At 39.9% G+C, this 25,013-nt stretch overlaps 1 protein-coding gene and 1 long non-coding RNA gene across 2 annotated transcripts in view; one reads left to right on the plus strand and one right to left on the minus strand.

Moving 5' to 3' along the window:
• The window catches only part of NFKB1 (nuclear factor kappa B subunit 1), a 118,648-nt gene extending 115,082 nt beyond the window's left edge, over positions 1-3,566 (minus strand). The window contains 1 exon segment of the mRNA NM_001003344.1: positions 3,524-3,566. The gene's annotated coding sequence lies outside the window, so the exon portion shown is untranslated.
• Positions 2,736-25,013, plus strand: part of LOC119867194 — a 32,554-nt gene continuing 10,276 nt past the window's right edge. The window contains exon 1 of the long non-coding RNA XR_005382744.1: positions 2,736-2,878. This is a non-coding gene — a long non-coding RNA (uncharacterized LOC119867194). The remainder of the gene's footprint in view (positions 2,879-25,013) is intronic.

Genomic DNA, 25,013 nt, shown 5'->3' on the forward strand with positions numbered 1-25,013 from the left:
TGTCTCTCATGAATAAATAAATAAAATCTTTAAAAAAATAAAATAAAACTGTTAGGCTTTAAATTATCTGTAGTGAAGCAATAAAATATTATTTCACAACTTATTTCTAAACTATTAGTTGATTTTCAAGGGTAGGTCTGTCAACCTCAACCAAAATATAAAAGACAGCTCTGTAATTTGTACCCAGGAACACTCTCTCAAATATAGCAGAGACCAAAGGTACAAAGCAAGTTTATCATCATGAGAAGAATGCTATTTTTTTTTTCCAATAGTGAGACACTAGAGACTCATGAATGAAATATCACAAACAGTCTCAGTTATGTTACTCTACTAACTCTACCAAATTGTATGGCTTGAAACATTAATCTTTATTGTTTAAAAAAAAAAAAAAAGTCAAGGAGCCAAACTAACTTGTAGGACTGTGTCACAAGTCTAAACATTCCTTCCTAAGGCTGAATGCTTCTAGTTCTTGAAAATCCTCAAGGTCCTCCTAGAAATGACAGGGTCAACTCATAGGGGTATATGTGCTTCTGACGGTTTAGCTGCTCACCTCTAAGAACACTACAGTGGAGTTCAGGATTTGTGGGAGGTGCAAGAATGCAAACGAGAATTAATTCCCAGAAAGCAGCACAAACTGCTTCTACACTGAAGTGTAGTTTACTGGTCATCAAGAAGCAGTTGTCAATTAACTCTAATCAGACATAAATGTAGATCTATGAGTAAGACATTTTAAAGTGTCCTATGACACTAAAATTCTTTTCCTCCTCCTCTTCCTTCTGTTCTTACAATGTTAACAATCAGGCCACCTTATATGATTCATACAATAAACAGAAAACCAATAAAACAAACAATCTCCCTACTAATTTGCATAGCCATTGACTCTTATACATCCATTCCTGATAATATGATTCCTGTTCAATCTGTAGACTAGAATAGCATAATCTCAATATTTACTCTATTGGTTAAACTACTCTGCATTTCCAGATACACATTCTACTGCAGTCATCTCTGTGCTCAGAAGAGCATATCTACTAACATGTTCTCAGAAGAAAAAGGTATTTTCACTACTTTATCAAGAATCCATCTGGAAAGTCATATTTTTTAACTTATTATTTTAAAATGTCAATACTGTTATTACTTCTTCCAAGTTCAAACTAATTGAAGGTTATGAAGTAACCACTTCCCCCCTCAGAAGCCAGAACTTTCACCTCTTCTGAACAGGGGAATACCTCTCATAAATTAGGTAAAAAAAAAAAAAAAAAAAAAAAATCTTGCTGATTGAATGATAGTCCAAGATTCCTGCAGCTGCCAATTCTTTATCTAGACCTTCTATCTTACCACAGTGAGCAATCCCTGAAAGGCAAGCTAGTAGCTTACTTCATCAATTATCTGGAAGTCCGAAAGCAGTAATAAAAACAACCTGCCTAAGAATTAGTTTCTTAAACTAGCTTCAGTTTGTTCCAAGAACAGGACAAGGGAAATAGGAGGAATATGATCACAAATCTAACATTCTGCCTATTTCAGACTGAGCTTTTTTTTTTTTACCAACGGCAACTCAGTCATCTCAGATGAACTTGTTTAAGAGGTAGAAATAAGAAGGAAGTGCAAAGATCAAAGTAGTGCTTACAAAGGGGAACGACTATTTTTGTATGTATACTCCAGTATTTACTAACTGGGTTTGAAAAACAAGGTGTTTATTCAGCCCATCTGAATGCCAGCTGCAGAACATAAGATCAAGTCGAAATCTGAAAATAAAGATAACAGACTTTCAAACCATAATTTTAAACCCACCAACACCTAACTGGATTACATTTCCCTTAAAAAGTCTTTCAAACAGATTGGAAGTGATTTACTATCCACAGCAAACAGTATTTCAGTGCCAGCATTAAATCTACACATAATGAGCCTTTCTTTGTGTTCACATTTGTCCAGAAGGCTGTGGCCCAGGAAGACATTTTATCTAAACAAGCTCCAGAGGGCATTGAGAGTTGCAGGTATATCAATATGGATGAATAATTTCAGGAGATTTCATGTTTCCACTTACATGTTCAACTCCCCTTAGCAACTTAATTACATGATAAACGTAAAATGCTACAGGAAACAAATCTCTGTATCTCCTGTCTTCCCAAGCTCATAAGCTCAAAAAATACTTTATTTACATTTCTTTAGTGCATCAAACAGTAAACTGGTTTATCTCTAGAAAGCACAATATTAAAATTAGGAAAACAACATACTTCAGCTAAGAACTTCGGGTTAATCAAGACTCCCTTTGAGTTTTAACAAACGCTATGCAATTTAAACTACTCAAAAATATTCTGCTGAGATGTTTGCTAGAAAAACAAGCACTGAGCCTCTTGATCCCAAACTTCGCTGTTTACCAAAGACCATCAGTTTATAGAACATTTGTACTCCAGAGTTTATTAAAGGTTTTAGTAATACTATAGTCATTTTCCCCGATTATGGGCCTTATAACAAAGCCTTTAAGTTAAATATAGTCATTTAATAAGCTGCAATGCTGAAAAACCTTACTTGGCAAAGTCCATGAAAAGGTCTTAAACCTAATTAAGCACTGTATCATCAAGTCCCATTCAGATTTCAGAACAGGCCAATAAATAAATCAGGGCGAACTTCTACACTGGTATCTATTTTTAAAGACCATAAGAAAACTTGTATTTAAAATAGTCTTTGTCTATCGCATTGTTTTTGTTTTAGAGGTCATGCATGATACATCGTGGCGTTGACGTGCAGTCCCAGTGTTTTACATAATCAGTGTTTAAAAAGTGCTCTAAGTAGATCGTTTCTTTTCTCAAATGCCAGGCTGTGTAGGATCAGTACCAGGCCCTCCTTGGTTTTTGAAAACGAAGATACAGATCCTCTAGTAGGTGAATATAGTCCGTCCTGGCTGGTCAGCGTGTGCGCGCGTGTGTGTGTGTGTGTGTGTGTGTGTGTGTGTGTGAGTGAAGTGGGGGCTTCTTTTTGAAGTGGGAGATGAAGGAATGAGGCTGTTCTCTCCAACCGGGGGGGCTGGGAGGGCTTTCCCAGTCCAGAGGACTGACACACACTTCTGCTTTCATTTCATGGACCGCCCTTAGGTGAAATCTGGTTCAGCACTGCACCAACCACCTTCCCCTCTCCGAAGCGCACCTCGACACCCTCCGGCCACCCGGCGGGAGCGGGTGGAGGTGGGGGCGAACCTTAAAAAAAATTAAAAAGTTTGCAAATGCGAGCGTTCCCCTCGGGTTCCCGCTGCCGGCGGGCGCTGGGACGCGGGCGGGGAGGGCGGGGAGGGCGGCCGCGGCCCGGGGTCCCGGGGTCCCGGGGTCCCGGGTCGCGGCGCGCCTCTGCCCCGGGCCGGTCCCCCGCGCCTCTCCAGCGCGGTCACCCGGGTCCCGCGTCGGCTCCAGCCCCGCGGCCAGCGCGGGAATGAGGAAGTCCGAGCAGCGCAGGGGGTGCGGGGCGGGAGGTGGCGGGACGCGGGCCACACGTCCCCGGCGGGGCCCCCGCTGGCCCGAGTTCGGCTTACCCTGGCGGCGAGTCCGCGCTCGGCCTCCCCGCGCCTGCGGGCTCCCCTGCGGGCTCCCCTCCGGGCCGGCGCGGGCCTGCGGGCGGGCGAAGGCAGGAGCGGCGGCCGGGGCTGGCGGGCGGGCGGGCGGGCGGGCGGTGTCTCCGGGCCGGGCCGGGCCGGGCCGCTCAGCGCCGCGCCATGTCCGCAGCGCGGGCCGAGGGAGGCGCAGGGCGCGCGGTGGCCGGGCCGCGGCGGCTCCGGCCTGGGCTGCGCCGGGCGCTGTCGGAGCAGGGGCGGCGGCGGCGGCGGCGGCGGGGCTTGGGGCGCGGGGCTTGGGGCGGCGGCGGCGGCGGCGGCGGCGGAGGAGGAGGAGGAGGAGGCCCGACCGACGGGAAGGGCAGGGGAAGCTGTCAGCGCGTCGCCGGCCGCGCCGGTGGCGAAACCTCCTCTTCCTGCCCCGGCTCGCGGGTGCACTTCTCTCTCGGCCTCTCTCGCTCACTCTCTCACTTCCTGGCTGGAAATTCCCACTGACGTCGAGAGAGAAGACAGACCGACGGACACCGGCGCGCACGCAGCGGGGGCGGGAGGTGGGGTCGCCGCCGGGGGCGGGGGAAGCCCGCGCTGCTGGGGGCCGCCGTGCGCCCCCCGCCCCGCGCGCCCCGCGCGCCCCGCCCGGCCTCGCCGCCCCGCCCCGCCCGGCTCCCGCCCCTCCCGGCCGCCGAGGGGCGCAGGCCGGGGGGCGGCCGGACGCGTGGGCGCCCCGCGGAGCCCCGAGGGCAGGGGCGGGCGGGTCCGGGGCCCCGGGCAGGCCCGAGCATCTGGAGGCGATGCCGGCGCGGCCTGGAGCCCGGCGTGCGGCGCGGGGAAGTGGATCTCGTGTATGGACGCCTCGGAGCCGTCTCGTTTACCCTGAAACCTCTCCGCAGGCTGAAGCGGGACTGCTGCATCCTAACCGACTTGTGTCCGGTGGATCCCGAACATCTTTAAGACCTTCTGCGAGGTCCTCAATCGCCTTCCTGCTCGTGACAGTTCTTCAGAACATTCATCCGCAGGGTGTTGTCAGGCCTTTAGGATAATCGCCGCGGATAGAGTCATGCAGCGGCGGTAGCGCTACTTTTGGGTCGCAGCTCGTGAAGGAAAAACTAATCCAGCGGATGGGAGTTTTTCTGTCTTTCTTTCTGGAGGGGCCACTACGAGAACCCCAGTGACCACCATCCACTAGCTTTGGGGCTTCTTCATGTTCCAGGCACTGTGTTAGGCAAGGGCTGGGGATACTTAAGGAAAGACTAGCTCCCAGAATAAGAAACCTTGAGCTAAAGTAGATACTACAAGGCTCATTATCCCACCACTGAGTTCCCTGGCCACTGTGTAAATTTAACTTAAAACCTTAATAATCTCGCAATAACTAGGTGGTGTTATGGTGTTGCTATGGCATTTGATTGCCCTTGAGAGTTGGCCATTGTTTTCAGGCTGCTCCCAGCCCCCCCCCCCTTTACACCCCCCCTTTCGTCCCTCCCCGAGGCTATGACAAGGTTCTCCAGTGCTTGGCGGAGGAACAGAGACCCATTTGGCTGGGTCTGGGAGTCTGGGGGGAGTCTCTGCAGATGAATGTATAGTGTAGGTAAAATGATTTTTGCCACTCACACGAGTATAAAGAGTGCAAATTTCCATTAGACAAAAGAGTGTTAGGGGAGTAGTTTTCTTCTTTATGGGGCAGATGTGAACATTCACAGGCTTCATGCAGGGGTGTGGGGTGTGGGGAAGTGGGGATGGCATGGCCCATTGATGAAAGAATGGAGAGATAGGATTGCATGACATATTTTGGGAACAAATAAAAATTTTTTTAAGATTTATTTATTTATTTATGATAGAGAGAGAGAGAGAGAGAGGCAGAGACCCAGGCAGAGGGAGAAGCAGGCTCCATGCCAGGAGCCCAACGTGGGACTCGATCCAGGGACTCCAGGATCGCCCTTGGGCCAAAGGCAGGCGCTAAACCACTGAGCCACCCAGGGATCCCCAGGAACAAAAATTAGAGAACATTATTTAGTAAAATGGAATTAAATCAAATTTCAAATTCAAAATTATCCCACAGGAGAAACATAAAATTGAGGATGGAGTGGGAAGAAGCAGGTATATTAGTTTCCTGAGGCTGCCATAACAGTTACCAAAACTAGGTGGTTTAGAATAACAGAAAGTTATTCTCTCACAGTTCTGGCGGCCAGAAGCCAGAGATCAAGTTATTGGCATGCTCCCTTTGAAGGCTCTAGGGAAGAATCTTTGCCTCTTCCTAGCTTCCAGGGGCTCCCACAATCGCTAATACTCCTTGGCATTTAGCTGCATCAGTCACACATCTCCCTCTGTCTTCACATGGTTTCTTCTCTGTGTCTCCTCTGTGTCTTTATAGCTGTATCTCTCCTTTCTCTTATCAAGACACCAGTCATTGAAGCCCACCCCAATCCAGTATGATTTCATCTTAACTTGATTACATCTGTAAAGACCCTATTTCCAAATAAGGTCACGTTCATAAGTGCCTTGGGTTAGACTTCAACCTTATCTTTTAGGGGAATGCAATTCCATGTATTATAGTAAGCAAAGCTGTAAAATTTCCCCATCTGCTCTTTTTGGTTCACCGGTTAATCTTCCTATACTCTTGATTTGTTTCCTAACACTTTCTCTACACCTGGTACATACCTGCTTTAAGGAATGTTTCTTATAAATTCACTACCCTAAAGTGTCAAAGGGCATTTGCCATTATCAGGCTACAAAGAAAAAAGAAAGCCTAAATATAGAATTTCACACATCAGGACTGTGGAAAGGGCAAGTTGTGTTGTGTTTGTCACCAGTCTTTGAAATTACATAAACATCCCTTCTCCTGAAGCTGAATGTTGGAAATGTCAGTGTCCAGAGAATTTTGAGGTTGAGAACTCTATAGTGTGTGCATTGACAATGAAAAAATGAAACAGGGTGTGAAGGGGATTCACAAATACAGATCCATATATCTGAGTCTTACAAACTCTCAGACCCATCTTAGTGATATAACAGGCCTAAATTGTATTTCTGTAGAGGTTGCAACTTGCTTCAGGTCATGAAACTACCTCCAGATGCTTAGAAACACCCAGGTTACAGGCCTTGGCCATGGGCGCCAAGATGAAATAGAAAGGTTTTACTAGATTTGAAATCAGACTTGAGGTGGAGTCTTCGATTTGCCTTGAATTATCTGTGTAATCCTCTGCCAAGTAATAGTTTGTATGAATTTCAGTTTCTTCACCTGTACAATAAGCATGACATTATGGCTTATATTGTCTATTTTGATGTATAATAGCTTTCTATAATGTCTTACATTTATATGTTGTATTGCTATGATCTGAATATTTGAACGTTCATATGTTGAAGTCCTAACCTTGAAAGTGAAGGTATTTCATAATTGATTTAGTATCCTTATAAGAGACCCTAGGAGCTTCCAGTCTGGTGAACACATGGAGGTGGGGGGGGAAATGGCATGCCTGGAGTGAGCATGGAAGCTCTGTGCCCTTTCCCCATACCTTGCCCTGTGGATCTCTTCATCTGGCTATTGATTCACATCCTTTATCATGTCCTTCAATACACTGGTAAATGACACAGAAATAATTCAACACTATGGACCATTTTTCCACCTATGGACTATATATCATCCAATGACTATCAGTTTGATGGAGAAGCCATTGAGGAGTACATATGCTCCTCCATTCAGTAGAGGCACGAAGAGGGTATCATTTGACTAGTGGCAGCTGTGTCAGACAACACACACACATCAGCCAAAAAATCAACAAATTATTTGGAAGCTATTACAATGGTTTGTGGAACAATTTGTGCTACAAGCAGATCTTCTGGCATATATAAACCAATTCCTGAAGAATGGACAGCAGCTGCAAATATACAGCTTTAGTACTGCAAAGGCTGGTTTCCCTACTTCCTATCCTTCAGTGCATTCAGGGATGTTAAAAGAAAATATCACATTCAAACAACTAAAGAGATTATTAAATTCTCTCGTATGCTGTTGATAAAAAGAGGGAGAGACTCCAGAGACCTAGCTCCTCCCTTCTGCTATGTGAGGATACAACGAAAAGTCTGCAACCAGGAAAAAGGCCTCACTAGACCATGCTGGACTTTCAGTATTCAGAAACGAGAGATATAAATCTTTGTTGTTTATAAGCCACCCCGTTTGTGGTATTTTGTTATAGCTGCCCGAGTTAGCAGACTAAGATATATACAAAACAAAAACGTATGTATAACGTTATTAACGACCTTACCTCACAAAGTTCTAGAGAAAAAGAGGAGATAAAGAATGTAAGGCCTATACAAATGTAAACATTTATCCTAAGAAAAAAGACTTGAAATTAATTTTTGTCATAGGCTTCCAGGGCATATGTACTTGCACTATTGAAAGACACTGAGTAATATTCTCTCATCCTTGCAACGTCTCTCCGTACTGATAGTGGAGTATTTCATTTCACCACCATTAAAGTGCTTGCCATATTCTGTGTTGTGCTTGCACAGTTAGCATGTCTTATTGAAGGGACACTCAGTTAGCCTATATAAGTGGTTATAAAAGAGAAAGAAGATACAATCTCTACTAGAAGAATGACTCCTTATGGAATAACCAAGACAAAAGCAATTTGTACAATGGATTATTTCACTAAGAGTAAAACCAACCTGATAGGGCAAAGAAATCATCTTCCTCTTTCAATTATATAAAGAATTGAGAATTTTATTCCCTTGGCAATGAAGACACACTGAAATAGAGACAGCAACACATTTAAAAGAAGAATGTCACTGGGGCACCTGGCTGGCTCAGTTGGTAGAGCATATGACTCTTGATCTCTGAGTAGTGAGTTGGAGCCCCGTGCTGGGAATAGAGTTTGCTTAGAAAACAAAACAAACAACAACAATGACAAAAACCAAACAGTATCATAATTCTAAAAAAAATAATACAATAAAAATTAAAATATTAAAAGAAGAATGTCCCTGTATCTTTCCTATCAGTTCAAACAAATATTTATGTACGACCATCACTGCCTTCAAAGAGTTCACAAAACACAAAGGAGTGCTTAAAATTATTATATAAGGCAGAATATAGTGAATGTTTTCATGGAGGTATATTAAATACTTAGGTATAGGTAGAGAGAGATACCACAATGCTGTCAGTATTGTCGGGTGCTTATGCCCTTGGGCTGCAGAGTCGGGTGCTAAGTTCAGATCTGAAGCTGTACCTGTTTGTGCTCTTCACAGAAAGTAATTCGCTCCTGCTCTGCTCTGACTAGGTGTGTGACCCTAGAAAAGGAACATCATTATTCAAAGCCTCCTTTTTCTTACGTGTTAGACATGATTACAATTAAATCCAACTCATATTGGTATTGTAAGGGTCAAATGAGATGCATACCAGATGCTCAGGAAACTCATTTATATTGTTTATTATTATGGATATTGTTGTTTTTCAAAGGAAAAACTTGATGAAGAAGATAGCATCTAGCGAATGTTGGAATAGTGAATAAGATATGATGGTGAATTGATGAAGAGAAAGAAAACAGATTGGATGAGGGGGTGAGACTTAAAGGCATGAAGTCTGGCTTTAAAACACACTTAGTGGGGCAGCCCCAGTGGCCCAGTGGTTTAGTACCACCTGCAGCCCGGGGTGTGATCCTGGAGACCCGGGATTGAGTCCCATGTCAGGCTCCCTGCATGGAGCCTGCTTCTCCTCTGCCTGTGTCTCTGCCTCTTTCTCTCTCTATATATATCTCTCTCTCATGAATAAATAAATAAAATCTTAAAAAAAATAATAAAACACAGTTTGTAACAAAAAGACTTCCACTTCCTAAAAGTAGAATTGTATGTTGTAATAATTAATATAAAAAAATCTAGATTTAGAGGCACCTGGGTGGCTCAGTCAGTTAAGCGTCTGCCTTCAGCTCAGATCATGATCCTAGGATCCTGGAATCAAGCCGCGGTAGGCTCCCTTCTCAGTGGGGAGCCTGCTTCTTCCTCTCTCCACCCCTTCCACCCACCTACACCCCCCCCGCCCCCCGCTCATGCTCTCTCTCACTATCTCTCTCTCTCTCAAATAAATGAAATCTTAAAAAAAAATCTAGATTTATTCCCAGACACCCACCTGCAAACGTTTTTTGTCTGTCACCTCTCTAAAAGCACACTCATAGCATTTAAAATATGTCCCATAAATATTAAGAAAATATTAAAAAAAGACTATTCTCTTAAAAAGTGTAAACTAAGGGCTTGATGGAAACAAGGGAAGCACATATTGTTTCAACAAAGAATTGGCCATAAAAGCATATCCTATACATGGAGAGACTCAGGAAGAAGGAGAGGATGTGAGAGAGCCAGGATTTTATTCTAAGTCAACCTGACATCTACATGTGGGAGGCTGAGATGCAGGTGGTGGGAAACAAGTTGCAATTTGTGAACATGTAGAAGTCCTGGCATCATTTACACTTTTCTTTGAGTCAGTAAAGAAGGAATGGAATATATATTGTTTTTCTCTTTATGGATATCACAAAATAATAGTCTTTTGCTGCTTCTAGACAATAATCATTCTGGAATTTACCAACAATATAAGTGGGCAAAACAAATACTTTTTTACAAAAACTTGGATAGTACAATATATCCTAAATAAATGAACTACTCAGTAAAGCCAGAAAGAGTTGATATTTTACGGGGTCCTTTCATAATCTAAGTAAAAGATGATTTGGACTCAAGCTAATATATGATAGTAGAAATAGTAATCTCTATCATTTATTGAATGCTTACTATTTGTGACATTGTTTCCAGTCATATTTATATGCTGTTTGGAGTAATAATACTAGCAACTATTTAAAAAAAAACCCAAATCAAAATAAAATAAAATAAAAATTTAAAAAACCCAAATCTTGATGGTTTAACACAATAAAAGTTTTAAAGTTTACTTTTCTTTCACACAAAACTCACTGCAGAAGTTTGTGGTTGGGTAGCTCACCTGGGCAGCTCTTTTGCAGTGATCCAGAATCTTTCCATCATCTAACTTCACCATTGTTATGTGTTGTTTCCAGTGTTGCCTCAGAAAAGAAGAGAGAGCAAAGGAAATGTAATCTTCTTTTAGCCGTCCTTTATTGTAAGTGACACCGTACTTCTGTTGACATTCCATGGTCCCACTTAGATGCAATGGACCTGGGAAACAGTTTGGCTGGGTGTTTAGGAAGAGGACACAGGTTAAGTGAGTGTATTGTTAATAATCGCTATACATTTATTAACTTATTTAATTCTCAAGCAATTGTATAAGATAGGTTGTTATTTTTTTTTAAAGATTTTATTTATTTATTCATGAGTGAGAGAGAGAGAGAGAGAGGCAGAAACAGGCAGAGGGAGGAGCAGGCTCCATGCAGGGAGCCCGATGTGGGACTTGATCCCGGGTCTTCAGGATCAGGCCCTGGGCCGAAGGCGGCACTAAACCACTGAGCCACCTGGGCTGCCCCAAGATAGGTTGTTATTACTCCTGTTTTGACAGATGAGAAGTCAAATCATTGTTCTAAGGTTTCATAACCATTATGTAGTAGGGGAAAACAGATTTCATCCCAGTTGATTTGGCTTTAACACCCATGCTCTCAGCCACTAAACTAAATTATATTTCCAACAAAATGAAAAGGAGAAGAATTTAAGAGATTTTTTAGAAATTAAGGCCAATAGGACATGTTTATAGATTATATGAGAAGAAGAGTGAGAGACAGCTCTGAGATTTTTCATCTGGGTAATCAGAATGGTAACATCACAACTGAGAAAGAACCTATGGGAATATGATACATTCAGTTTTAGACATGTTAAGTTTGGTAAACTCAATGAGATCTCCATGTGAAAGTGACTCATGCTCAAATGGAAATTAAAGCCTGAGGCTCAGAGAGACATAGGGTTGGAGCTCTAAATCAAGAAATAACTATAGGAGCACATGGGTGGCTCAGCTGGTTAAGCTTGCCTTTGACTCCGGTCATGATCCCTGGGTCCTGGGATCTGGGATCAAGCCTCATGTGGGGCTTCCTGCTGAGGGCTTCTCCCTCTCCCCACTGCTCCTGTTCTATCTCTCTCACTATATCTCAAAAATAAATAAATAAATAAATAAATAAATAAATAAATAAATAAATAATCTTAAAAAAAAAAGAACTTAAAAGATGTGATAATTGTAATGAACAAATATTAGTGACCAAAGAAAGTTGGAAGAAAAGAGAACCAAATACAGAAATTTTTTTTTTTTTTCAAATACAGAAATTTGAGGAATAATTATTGCTGGGATTGAGATATGTGTGTGGTGGGGGCGGGGGGGGAGGTCAGGAGATGCTTAAAGGCTCCCAAGGTGCCATCAAAGGCAGGTAGAAGGCCGAGAAAACCAGAGGAGAGAGAGAGAGTTTCCAGGAGCAGAGTGCTCAACAGTGTCAAATACTGAAGTCAGCTCTTGAAAGGTGAGGATGAGAAAAGACAGTTGAATTTGGAAATTATGAAATCCCGAGCATGGCTATAGGGGATGGTTGTGCAGCCAAGGGGGGAAAAAAAGCAGTCTGCATTCTGCTTGTCCTGTTTTCTCTGGAAGAAAAGGGAATTTTATTAACTCTCAAAATGGTGCTGATAACAGTGGCTGTGGTCTGATGTTACTATATGCAATTGTTTCAGTATAATGATGAGAGCCAAGAACCAGATCATAGGGGGCTGAAAAGTGAGTGGGAAATGAAGAGTAAATGCAAAAGAATCTCAGAGTTTGGAGGGAGAAGGAAGGAAAGAGAAGTTAGTGTGATTCTTCATTTATTTGACTAACATTTATGGAATTTTGGAAAGGTTGAAAGATAGTTTAATGGGTTAGTAGAGTTCATAAGAGAAAGAGGATTAACGTAGGGGCAAGGTGCCAGAAGAAAAGAGAACTGGGATCTGTGGAGGTCATAATCTAGGTAAAGAGATTAGGGAAGACAAGTCTTCCTGTGTGAAAAATGAGGAGGCAGAGCAAAGGTAAAAGAAGATTAGAAGATTAGACTCTAATCACCAGCTATAATGCACTAAACTTCAACTAAGAAAAGTTTATAAGGAGTATATTAGTTTGTCAGGGCTGCTGTAACAAAATGCCACAGGCTGGGTGGCTTATAAAAAAATTAATTTTTGTATTCTCCAAATACAGTCACATGCTGAACTACTGTGGATAAAGAATTCAGCATGTGAATTTTGGTCAGGACACGACTCATCTTATAATAGAGATATCCTCTATTGATTTTCATGAATACATGGAGCTAGAAAAACCAACTCATGCCAGTTTGCCCAGAACTATTCTGGCTCAAGCACAGAAATCCTTTGTCTAAGAAACCTCAGTCCCTGGCAAACCAAGGTAATTGATTAGGCTACATGAAGCCAACAAAATTAGTTTGAGTGAAACCAGACTGGCTAATGGGCATCCCATTTAGACAGGTGCCAATTACTTGTTTTTATGAAGGAAGTTTCTATTTCCTGAAAGATTCCATATCTAGCTGTCAATGCTATTCATAAGTGATGGTTTGAGGCCTGTATATCTCTCTTTCTGTATATATCTTTAATATGTTTAATAATCTATCTCTCTCTATTTATATCTTTAATAAGATAATTATGTCCTTGCATACATCTTTTTCGTGACAAGATTTTCAAAGAATCCTGAAGAACTCATTATAATAGTAATACCCATTATAATAGATCTCTATTCATGATATTGGTAGCAAGACTTCTATAGAAAACATTATCAGGACTTGTCAAAGTGCAAATTCAAACAATGCTGTTTATCAATTGACTATTTGACTGTTTCACAATTTTTAAAAACTTTCAGTTCAGTATACTTTAAAATTACAGCCATATCACATAAGTAAATTATTTTAGCAGCACTTATATTGTCCTTACAGCCAACCTTTTCTGAGGGTGTTAGTGGTGTGTGTGTGTGTATACACATGCCCACACAGTTGTAGGCAGATGCCATTAGATCTACTGAAGAAAGTTTGGAGTGACACTGGGAGAAACAAACCCTGGTAGTCCTGAGGCTATCACGCAGTGAGACCCACAGATCCTGAGTTGAAAGGGCAGTGAGGTTACCAAACCCTACTGACCTCAGTGGAGTCTTTTCCATTTGCCAAAGTTGTCTAAGATCCTCCTATTTGCTTCTCTAGTACCTGGACTATTAGCTCATTGTATTGAATTGTATTATATTGAATTGTATTATATATATCATACAAATCGTTAAGTCCATATTTAATTATTTTTTAAAGGTTTTATTTATTTATTCATGAGAGATACACACACACACACACACAGAGGCAGAGACACAGGCAGAGGGAGAAGCAGGCTCCACGCAGGGAGCCCTTCATGGGACTCCATCTCGGTCTCCAGGATCACACCCTGGGTGGAAGGCGGCGCTAACCGCTGAGCAACCCGGGCTGCCCTCCTATTTAATTGTTTTTAATATAAAAAATGTAAAACTTTCAAACATAATGTCACAAATTAAAAGTACAGAGTATAAAATATAACCAATTGGACTTCCTCTGTGTAGCAATCCGAGTGCGGATAGAAAACAGATGGTATCTTAACAGTCATGAAAGAGAATTTAATGAAGAAATTATTGACAAGGGTGGGGCAAAGTTAAGGGAAACCAATAAGTGGTGGTGAAGCATCCCAGAGATAACAAGAGCAGGGAGACTTTATCACGCCTAGGCTTTTAAGGGCAAGGAGAGACAATGGTTGCTCAGAATCAAGAAAGAGCTTGTAGGGGCACCTGGGTGGCTCAGCGGTTGAGCATCTGCCTTCCCCCCAGGGCGTGATCCTGGAGCCCCGGGATCGAGTCCCACATCAGGCTCCCTGCATGGAGCCTGCTTCTCCCTCTGCCTGTGTCTCTGCCTCTCTCTATGTCTCTCATGAATAAATAAATAAAATCTTTAAGGAGAGCAAGCAAGCTGGTGGCTGTAGAAGAGTTTTAGAAAAGAGTTGGGCACTTCACTAGAGAAACTGGCCAGGGACCACTCACCACATGGCAGGAAGGGAAACAACAGAATATATTACTCAACCTCTCCCCCCAATTCACATCTCCAGTGTTTCCCGTTAAGAGGACTGAAATGCAAGCCAAAGCCACAGAGCAGGATGGAGAGAAGTGGAGAGAGAGTGGATCTGGAGGAGCAAAAGCAGAGTATCCAGACCATAATGCATATCCAAAGTCATTATTATAAAAAGAATTCAACTGGTCAGTTTATAGTGGTGCACGCAGACACCTGCTGTTAATTCATCTGTCCTGACGGGAACAGAGGGTGGTTGTGGGGCGTGGAATAGTACAATGCCTGGAAATATCATTATACAAGTGTGATTTTAAATACCCAGTAATCCAGTTCCGTTTACAAGCGCGTTAAAGGGAGATTATAAGTAGGCAAGAGAACTACCTATTCTTACAACAGACTAGATCAGCAGAAAGCCCCTCCTAAAACCAGATTACATTGGTCCATGGAAGATTAACTTTTGGTGGTTTGAACCTAAATTATTTCTAAAGCATTTTATCCACCTGGTCAGATCAAGTCACTTCTCAGTTCAAGATCTTCCAAAGGCTTCCTCAATCACTCAGCACAAATAGCAAAATCTTTAAAATGATTCAAAAGGTCCTTCAAAATCTGTTTGATGCTTCTCTGATTTCATCTTCTACTTCTCTGCTGGTTACTCTCTCTGTCCCCGGAAAGATGTTATTGCTGTTCCATGAACACATCAAGCACGCTCCCCACATTGCCCCCAGGACCTTACATATACGCTGTCTTCCATGCTCGAAACACTTGGCAACGCTCCATATGGTTCACTCCCTCACTTCCTTCACATTTCTGCATAAATGGCACTTTGTAAAATAGCAGCATCAGCCCTTCAGCCTCTGGAATACAATTGAAATATGATTGAATACAATCATATTTATGTAACACTGTTAATTCGAGTCACTTTTTTCTTTTTCAAAGTGTGATCTGGCTATATTCAAGTAGCAAATCTTATATTTTGGAATTTCCTTTAGTGTCACTTGATTGTCATTGTTCTTAAGAAATTGTTTCATTGAATATGTAGTCTAGATTAGGAGTTACTTTCTTTTCATACACCGAAAGTTTCATTGTACTCTCTTTAATTTTCATTGTTGCTTTCAAAAAAAGTCAGCCTGGATCAGCCTGATTGCTCCTTTTTTGATCTTTTCTTTTCTTTTTTTCTGATTTTGTTGTGATGGGGGTAGGTGTGGTCTACTTTTATATGCCCTATTTAGATTTTATTGTGTTTTTTAGTTTTATTTATTTTATTTAAATTCAATTAGCCAACATATAGTACATCATTAGTTTCAGATGTAGAGTCCAGTTATTCCTCAATTGCATAGAACAACCAGTTATCCTCACATCAAGTTCCCTCCTTCATGCCCATCACCCAGTTACCCCATCCCCCACCCGCCTCCCCTCTAACCACCCTCAGTTTGTTTCTTATAGTTAAGATTCTCTTATGGTTCATCTCCCTCTCTGATTTCTACCCATTCTGTTTTCCCTCCTTTCCTCTGTGCTGTTTCTTCTATTCCACATATGAGTAAAACCATATGATGTTTGTCTTTCTCTGACTGACTTATTTTGCTCAGCATAATATCCTTCAGTTCCATCCACATCAATGTTATTGTTTTTTTTTTTATAGGGTTTTATGGATCTCAGAATTTAATATCTTTCTGGAAAAATCCTAATCTAGTACATTTTCCAATATAGCCTATTATTATGACTAATATTATATTACTGATTACTAACATTACTACTAATATTATAAATACCATTATAAAGTTATTACTGTAACTTTTAGGTCTCAATATCTCTTAATATCTTTATCTCTTTATGGTACATTCTGAATAATTTCTTTACATTTATCTTCCAGTTTACTAATTCTCTTTTCAGATTTATCTTCCAGTTCATCAATTCTCTCTTGAACCACATCTCATTTGCTATTTGCTACAGCAACTGAATTTAAAATAATAAATTATCCACATTTCTTGAAGCGGTATCTTTGGAAATTGTTTGAAGCTTGGGTTGAAATTGAATGCTCTAAAGAATATTTATGGTTTTTTTTTCCCCCTATACTTTGGGCACATTATTGGGTTGAGAACACTTATAACAATTTTTTCTATTTTTTAAAGATTTAATTTAATTGAAAGAGAGTGAGAGCACACAGTACATGAGCCAGGGTGAGGGAGAAGATGACTCCCCAGTGAACAAGAAGCGCTACTATGTGGGGCTCAATCCCAAGACCCTGGGATCATGACCTGAGCCAAAAGACAGATGCTTAATCTACTGAGCCACCCAGGTGCCTCTAGCTTGGGAACACTTTAAGTTAAATTCCCCACTTAAGTGTATTTGACCTCTACATATAGGGTGAGTGATTATGATTTCCCAGGAGAGAATTTTTTCCTCTTTTTACACAGTGACAAGGCTTAGACAGGCAATTTTTTCAGCTGTTCATTCCTTTTTTTTTTTTTTTTAAAGTTTTATTTATTTATTCATGAGAGACAGAATGAGAGAGAGGCAGAGACACAGGCAGAGGGAGAAGCAGGCTCCACGCAGGGAGCCCGATGTGGGACTCAATCCCGGAACCATGAGATCAGGCCCTGAGCCACCCAGGCATCTCTCAGTTGTTCATTCTTGCTTTCAGCTTTGAGAATGTATGAATTTCTGATTTTCATGCAACCTCAGCAATTCATCAATTTTTAAAACATGTTATGTGGGATTTTAATCAGTTATTTCTATTAGTTATTTCATTTTAGTCACTTCAATCAGGAAGTGAACACTGAGAAACACGTAGTTATTTTTAAATGATAATTTTCCCCTCCAGTTATAGCATCTGCATAGATTTAACTGTTAATCTCTTAAATTTTAGTTATATCTTCTCGAGTGATTTTATTACTTTTTAAAAAAGTTTTCATCTGATTCTGCCAACAGATCTATTTCAGAGAAACACCTGTTTGAAGTGTTTATCTTGGTTTTCCTCTCTGGCTTGTTGGTACTACTAGGGCAAGTAGTTATTTTCCATTTCCTGCTCAGACCTCAGAGTTTGTATACACTGACCTATAAGTATGGGTCAAGTAGTTTAGGGTCTTTTATGTAGTGGCAAATTTGCAAGGAGGAAAGTTTCTGCTCTGGCGGACTGGTGGTGAAGCAACTGGCAATAGTCAACGTCCAGCTGAAGCTTTGGAAGAAAGCCTTTCTTCTTTCAGATCTCCCTGGGTGCAAGTGGAGACTCTTTCCTAGCCTCGGGGGCCAGGAGCAACTCATCTCATGGGTACAGCTCTCCTCCATACTATCTGTCTGGATGAGGTCACCTCTCACAAAAAAACAGACACATAAATAAGCATGTGTAGCTCTTTTCTGAAGGTGTTAATATGTTTCTCAGGATGATCTTTCACTAGGGACCATGAAATTCAGAACTTTGCTTTAGGCAAAGAATTCTATCCTGATTGCATATTGTAATTGTTAATGTGATTCTCAAATGAGAATATGCTTATCTTGGTTAGGATGTTTTTCACTGCAAGGTGTAGAACCCTGACTCAGGATGATTTAACAATTATGGAATATTATTAGATCGTATAGTTGAAATCCTTAGATAAAGAGGACTTCAGATCCAATGCAATCAGGACTTTGGGCCCCTTCTCCTCAGAGGCATTTGTTTCTGCTTTCCTGTCTCTGTGTTAGCAATTTTCTCTTGCTGGCTTTCTTCTTGGTCAAAAGATGGCTTCCAGCTATACCATGGACAACATTTTTTTTACACTGAGAAACTGAGAGAGAGAGAGAGAGAAAAAGAAAGAGAAGAGAGAGAGAGAGAGAGAGTTTGTTCTTACAGTTTTTTTTTTTTTTAGATCAAAGTAGAACTTTCCCCAAAACTTTCAGCAACCTTTTCTTTGATTCTTACTGGACAGAACTGACTCATACACACATTCTTCTTATTTTATTTTATTAAGGATTTTACTTATTTATTTGAGAGAAAGAGAGCAGAGTGAGCGAGAGAGATCACAAGCAGTGGGGAGGGACAGAGGGAGAGGGACAAGCAGAATCCCTGCTGAGCAGGAAGCCTGACACAGGACTTGATGCTAGTACCCCAACAGCATGACCCTGAGCTGAAGGCAGATGCCTAACTGACTGAGCCATTCAGGCTCCCCCATGCATTCTTTTTAAATGGCTTTATTGAGTTATAACTGACATACAATTAGCCACACATATTTAAAGTATACAATTTGGTAAGTTTTGATATGTGTATACACCATGAAATCATCACCACAATCAAGATAATGATGATATATATTATCCCCCAAAGTTTCTTCATGGCCTTCTGTACTCTCTCATTTTCACTCCTCCATCCCCAATTGATGTACTTTCTGTCACTATATATTAGCTGGCATTTCCTAGAGTTTTATATAAATGGCATCATTCAGTGTGTACTCTTTTATTGGGTTTCTTTCATTCAGCGAGATCATCTTGAAATTCATCCATGTTGTTCTGTGTATCAACAGCTCATTCCTTTCATAGTTGGGGAGGATTCTGTTATATAGATATACCACAACCTATCGACTTATTCCTCTATTGGTAACCATTGGGTTGTTTACAGTTTGGGGCTGCACAAATAAAGTTGTTAAAACATTTGTGTATAATTGTTTGTGTAGACATATACTTTCTTTGCTCATGGGTAAATGCCCAGGAGTGAAATGGCTGGCACAAATGGTCAGCATATGTATAACTTTTTAAGAAACAGCAATCTGTTCTCTCAAGGACGATAGTATTTACAATCCCACCAGCAACTTATGAGAGCTCTAGATCCATCATACTCTTGTCACATTTGGTATGGATGGTCTTTTTAATTTTAATCACTATAAATAGGTATGGTGGTATCTCACTGTGATTCACTTTGCATTAACCTAATGTCTAATCTTTTCATGTATTTATTTGCTATTTGATGCAATGTGTTCAAATATTTTGTTCATTTTTAGTGGGTTGTTTGTTTTCTTATTACTGAATTTGAGAGTTGTATGTTCTGGGTAGAACTCTTTTATCAGGATGGCTGGGTGGCTCAGTGGGTGAGTATCTGCCTTTGGCTCAGGGCATGATCTCAGGCCCTGGGATCCCTACCTCAGGCTCCCCACAGGGAGCCTGCTTCTCCCTCTGTCTATGTCCTTACCTCTCTCTGTGTGTGTCTCTCATTAATAAATAAATAACATCTTAGAAAAGAACTCTTTTATCAAATATATAATTTGCAAATATTGTCTTCCAGTCTGCAAAGCTTGTCTTTTTATCCTCTTCTGAAGAGCAAAAGGTTCAAATTTTGATGAAGTCTAATTTATCCATTTTTTTGACAGCATTATACCCAAGAACTCTTCACCTAGTTCAAACTCATAAAGATTTTCTCTGTTTTCTTCTATAACTTTTGTAATTTGAAGCCTGAATTTAGATCTATGATACATTTTCAGTTAAGTTTTGCATATAGTGGTGCAAAATATGGATTGAAATTCCTTTTTTCTTTTATTAAAGTATGGTTATCCAATTGCTCCAGTATCATTCGTTGAAAAGACTAATTTTTCTCCACTAAATTGCCTTCACAACTTGTCAAACAATTGTCTATATGTGTGGGTCTATTTCTGGAGTCTTTATTTTGTTCTATTGATCTTTTTTTCTGTCTTGACAATATGATGTTTAACCATTAGAGTTTAATAATACATCTTGAAATCAGGTAGTACTAGTTTTCCAACTTCTTTTTCAAAGCTATTTGGGCTATTTTAGATCCTCTGAGTTTCTGTATGTATTTTAGAACCAGCTTGTCACTTTCTACACTAAGTATACCAGGATTTTGGACCCCTTTAAAATTACAGGTCAATTTGGGGAATATCATTGTGTTAATAGTGAGTGTTCTTGTCCCATAAATAAGGGTCTCTGTTTATTTAGAAAATCTTTTAATTTTTGTCAGCAATGTTTTGTAGTTTCCAGTGTTTTAAAATTTTCATAGTTTTTTGGTCAGATTTATCCATAAATATATATATATATATATGTGTGTGTGTATATATACATATATGTATATATACACACACAGAGAATCTTTAATTAAAGATTTTTATTTGAGAGAGACACCGAGAGAGTGTGTGCAAGAGGGGGGAGGGGCACACAGCGAGGGAGAGAGAAATTCAAGCATACTCTTGCACAGAGCATGGAGCCTGATGTGTGGCTCAGTCCCAGGACTTGGAGATCATGATCTGAGCTCAAATCAAGAGTCAGTCATTTAACTGACTGAGCCACTCAGGATCCCCTCGTATTTATATTTTTAATGATATTTGTTTATTTAACTAGTAATTGGCTAGCTGGTAAATACTGATCTGTTCTCAATTTCTATATTTTTGTTATATCAAAGATGTCACATAAATGGAATCATACAGTATGTAACCTTTTGAAAAAAAATTATTCACTGAGTCTAATTCCTTGGAAATTCATACAAGTAACTATATGTGTCAATAGCTCATTTCTTTATATTGCTGAGTAGTATTCTGTGGTATAGATGCTTCAGCTCCTTTGCCAGTTGAAAGACATCTCAAGGGCAGCCCCGGTGGCTCAGCGGTTTAGCGCTGCCTTCAGCCCAGAGCCTGATCCTGGAGACCCAGGATCGGATCCCACGTTGGGCTCCCTGCATGGAGCCTGCTTTTCCCTCTGCCTGTGTCTCTGCTTCTCTCTCTTTCTCTCTGTGTCTGTCATGAATAAATAAATAAAATCCAAATAAAACTTTTTAAAAAAACATAGAAGGAAATCTTTGGGATACCAGCTAGGCAAAGGAGTCTTAGATTTGACACAAAAAGCATAATCTGTGAAGGAAAAAAAAGATACATTGGTCTTTAACAAAATTAAAAACTTTTGTTCTGCAAAAAGGTGGCTAAGAGGATCAAAAACCAAGCTGCTGCCTGGGAGAGTATATTTGTAAACCACATGAGCAACAAAGGACAAAGTATCTAAAATATAGAGAGAACTCTCAAAACTCAAAATAAACAATCCAGTTAGGAAATGGACAAAAGACATGATCAGAAACTTAATTGGATAGACAGATGGCAAGTAAGTACATAAAAACTTCATTAGCCCTTAAGAATGTATACATTAAAATCACAATGAAGTTTTATAATACACCTATGGCTAAAGTAAAAAATAGTGACAATGTATAGCCGGTCAGTGTGAAGAGACTGGAGGACTCCGATATCACTGGTTGAAACGTAAAAATGATATATAGTCATTCTGGTAAGCAACTTAGCAGTTTCTTAAAAAATTAAACATGTGGGGCACCTGGCTGGCTCAGTCAATAGAACATGTTTTTTTTTTTTTTTTTTTTTTTTTTAGGAGAGAGAGAACAGGGAGGAGGGGCAAAAGGAGGAGAGAATCTCCGGGAGGTTACATTCTGTGACCTTGTTGGACTTTCTTATTAGTTACAGGAGCTCTTTTGTAGGGCCCTTCTGATTTTCTACATAAAAAATCTTATCTTTAACAGAGACAGTTTTATTTCTTCCTTTTTTGACTGTATGCCTTTTATTTGTTTTCTAGTTTTACTGCAATAGCCAGAACCTATTGCATTATGTTGAATAAAAGTGGTGAGAGTGGGATGCTTACCTTGCCCCTATTTGAGAAAGAAAGCATTCAATCTTCAACCTTTAAGTGTGATAATAGTTGTGAGCTTTTATGGATGCTGTTTATGAAGTAGAGGAAGTTCTCCATTCTATTTTTTTTATATTTTGTTTTTATCATGAATGGTTTTTGAATTTTGCCAAAAGTTTTGTTGCATCAATTGGTATGATCATGTGATTTTTTTTTTTAGTTTTGTATACTGTGAATTATATTGATTGATTTTTAAATATTGAAGTAGACTTGGATCCCAGAAAACAATCCCATTTTGTGACAGTATAACTCTTCTTAGATATTGCTGAATCTACTTGTTAAAACTTTCACATTTTGGGGATCCCTGGGTGGCTCAGTGGTTTGGCGCCTGCCTTTGACCCAGGGCGCGATTGTGGAGTCCCGAGATCGAGTCCCGCATTGGGCTCCCGGCACGGAGCCTACATCTCCCTCTGCCTGTGTGTCTCTGCCTCTCAATCTCTCTCTCTCTCTCTGTGTCTATCATAAATAAATAAATAAATAAATAAATAATAAAATATATCCAGTATAAATAAATCTTTAAAAAATAAATTTTTCACATCTTTTTTCATAAAAGTTATTCATCTATAGTTTTCTTTTTTGTACTGTTTTTGTCTGGTTTGGTATCAGGGTAATACTAGCTTCATAAAATAGATTTCTCTTGTGTTTGCTGGAAAAATTGGGTAGAATTGGTGTTAATTGTCCTTTCAATTTTTGGTAGAATTCTCCAGAACAATTCTCTGAGCTTGGAGATTTCTTTTTTTGAAGCTTTATAATTATGAATTCAATTTTTTAAATAGTTATAGGGCTATTCAACTATTTTATACTGGATAAGTTGTGGTAATCTGCATTTTCCCAGGAATTGATTGATTTCACCTCCATTGTCAAAGTTGTGCATGTAGAGTTGTTTCTTTACTACCTTGTGATGTCTTCAGGGTCTGTAGTGATTTCCCTATTTTATTCCTGACATACCTGTTTGACCTTTTTTTTTTTTTTTTAAGATTTTATTTATTCATGAGAGATACAGAGAGGCAGAGACATAGGCAGAGGAAGAAGCAGGCTCCCTGTGAGAAACCTGATGTGGGACTAGATCCCAGGACTCCGGGATCATGACCCGAGCCGAAGGCAGGCACTCAACCACTGAGCCACCCAGGTGCCTGGTTTGACCCTTTTGGATTAAAGTTTAGTTACAGGTGAAATGAGAGGCTTTATCCAGTTATCCTTTCTGTCTCTAAAGACCTACCACACTGTATGGAACTGTGATTCAGAACAACACATGCTTATTCTCATTTTAAGTGGAATATTTATTTCCAGCCTCCCTCTTATAAAGCACTGATGACATACTTAAGATTGGAATTCAAACTCTTATAATACCGTAGAAGTTGTTTAGAGTTTAAGTTTTTAAAAACTAGTAACAAAGAAGTGACAAAGAGTTAAAGAGTTGCTCTTTTAAAATCTGTTCTTCTACAAAATAATCTATTTTACAATTTCATAGGGAGGATTCAAACTTTCATTCCCAATAACTCTAAATTTGGGTTTTAACTGAAAGGATGTGAATAGTAAACTGTACTCCCTCAAACAGTTCACATTTCTTTTATCAACAAGCTTAAATCCTGCTGAGGGAAGGAAGTTGAATACAGGAAATAACTCATTTAATGACGTGATGCATTGAAAAAAAAAAAAGAAAAACTATCTCTACCATCACGACCAGCATCACAGACTTGGATCAAATCTGTATCTATGCAGCCATTAATAATGGATCAGAAATTTTGTGTTGATTCACTTCAATTAGCTGTATTATCAATTGCTTTCTCATTTTCTCCTGTATATATTTCTAGTGAGATTTATTGGCAATTTATGTGAGCCTTCTATAAAAATGCTTGCTATACTAAAATTTACATGCAAGAAGAAGTTCAGTTGTTGTGGCAGTGGTGGTGGTTGTGTTTCTATAACTATAGGATAATTGGCTAGATGTTGCATTATTGTGGAAGCAAGAGTAGGGAGCTTGGTGTCAAAGCTATCTGATCAATCTTTGTATTACAATTTATTAACTGTATGATTTGGGAAGTTACTCAAGCTCATTGAACTTTAATTTCCTTATGAATAGTAAGATTAGTAACAATTACCTTTCAGTGTCATAAGAATTAGAAAAAGTTTAAATAAAGAGCCTACCATAGTGCCTGCCTGATAATAAACATCCAGCAAGTGGTGGGTATTATTATTGTTCTACAAGAAGAAAAAGAAATAAAATAAATAAAGATTTCAGTATTACTTTAAATATTGAACTGGAGTTTTAAATTTAAATGACAGTCTAGCAGGTACTGTTTTAGTAACTCTTTGAATTTCTCAAAAAATATTTATGAAGGCACAGTAAAGGATGAAAACTTATAGCAATGAAAACTAAGCTGGACAGCATTTTTTTTCAGGTTATTTAAAGAGTAATCATATTTGATGGTCATGCTCATAATTTGTGACCAGTGTGGGTGGGTAGTTTTGTTTTGTTTGTTCTTTATTCTCTTTCTTTCTGAAATGGAATAAACATATTTCCTTGAAAGTAGGTTAAGAAACTTGTCATCTGCTCCCTTCTCAAAAAAAAAAAAAAAAAGAAAGTTCTATGGTGATGGACAAAAAGTGGGGCAACTGTCTCTCTGTAACCCAGGAATTATTTTTTGAGCACCAAGAAGATGCTTCCTATTCTGACCCCAATCTCTTTCCTATTTAATTGGTACTCATCTTCATAGATCCATTTCGAAACTGTAATCTTTATGTAACCATTTAGAAACAAGACAGGACATACGGAGTTTTGGCGATCCTGT

Source organism: Canis lupus, chromosome 32, assembly GCF_011100685.1.
Source record: "Canis lupus familiaris isolate Mischka breed German Shepherd chromosome 32, alternate assembly UU_Cfam_GSD_1.0, whole genome shotgun sequence".
In the NCBI taxonomy this organism is placed as follows: domain Eukaryota; kingdom Metazoa; phylum Chordata; class Mammalia; order Carnivora; family Canidae; genus Canis; species Canis lupus.